We start from the raw sequence: 1,411 nt of genomic DNA on the forward strand, positions 1-1,411 counted from the left end.
GCCACGGCTTCAACCCACTTTGAGACATAGTCCACCGCCATGAGAATATAAGTGTTCCCACAAGAGCTCACGAAAGGACCCATGAAATCGATGCCCCAAACATCAAAAATATCCACCTCGAGAATCGTATTGAGAGGCATCTCATCCCTTTTTGAAATTCCACCGGCTCTTTGGCATGCATCACATCTCTTTACCAAGTCACTAGCATCTTTAAACAAAGTCGGCCAATAGAAACCGCAACTCAAGGCCTTTGAAGCCATCCTCACCCCTCCATGATGGCCACCATAGGGGGAGGAGTGACAAGCCTCCAAAATGCTCAATTGTTCACCTTCCGGGACACATCTTCTAATCATACCATCCGTGTAAATTTCAAACAAGTACGGATCATCCCAATAAAAATCCAAACTATCCCGCTTGAGTTTCTTCCTTTGGTTGGAAGAGAGCTCACACGGGACAATTCCGGTCACAATGAAGTTGGCGATGTCCGCGAACCATGGTATGTCACACATTGACACAGAAAGAAGTTGCTCGTCGGGGAATGTATCATTTATCTCGCGGCCGTCACATGGCCTCCCTTCTTCCTCCAACCGGGACAAATGGTCCGCAACTTGGTTCTCACTTCCCTTCTGGTCCATTATTTCTAAGTCAAATTCTTGAAGAAGTAACACCCATCTCATCAATCTCGCCTTGGAATCCTTCTTGGTCATCAAATACCTAAGGGCGGTATGGTCCGTGTGCACAATCACCTTGGCCCCCATAAGATAGGGCCGAAATTTCTCCATGGCAAATACAATGGCCAATAACTCCTTCTCCGTCACCGTGTAATTCCGTCGTTGTAGTATAGTGGTAAGTATTCCTGCCTGTCACGCGGGTGACCCGGGTTCGATCCCCGGCAACGGCGCAAAAAGTGATCGCTGCCGACTCGACGCTACACTAAGGTAGGAAGAGCGGGTCGCAATAGCTTTTACCTGAATAGTGGTTCGGGATCGAATTTTCACAGGGAGCTAGTAGTGGAGTTGTATTATCTGTCTAGTCTAGAGTTGCGGTTGTGCTTCTAATGTCACTTCAAACATTCTTGGTTTTTGATTTTTATAACGACTATTATAAGACTAATGATTAACACTAAATTATGCTACGAGAATATGTCTAAGTTGTATTTAATATAGAGAAAGGCACTAGTGTCGTGGCATTGCCTAGGTGGCTAATTAACGGGTAGATGTTACTAAGGATAGATTGACATATTTGGGGCTTATGCTATAACCATTGCACAATTGTACCCACTCTCACACCTCTCGGTAGAGAGAGTGATTTTTCCCAATCGACTATCTCGAGACCAATTGAGTAGGCCAATTAGACCAAGCAACTAGGGTTCAAGTAGGGTAATTACTCTCTCGAGATTTAACCCGTTAAT

At 45.2% G+C, this 1,411-nt stretch overlaps 1 non-coding gene across 1 annotated transcript; it reads left to right on the forward strand.

Annotated features, from left to right (window-relative positions):
- The first annotated feature begins 829 nt into the window (after positions 1-829).
- On the forward strand, positions 830-901 carry TRNAD-GUC. Its single transcript has one exon. It is a non-coding gene; the product is annotated as a tRNA-Asp (tRNA).
- Positions 902-1,411: the final 510 nt, after the last annotated feature.

Source organism: Nicotiana attenuata, unplaced genomic scaffold (genome assembly GCF_001879085.1).
Source record: "Nicotiana attenuata strain UT unplaced genomic scaffold, NIATTr2, whole genome shotgun sequence".
Classification (NCBI taxonomy): Eukaryota; Viridiplantae; Streptophyta; class Magnoliopsida; order Solanales; family Solanaceae; genus Nicotiana; species Nicotiana attenuata.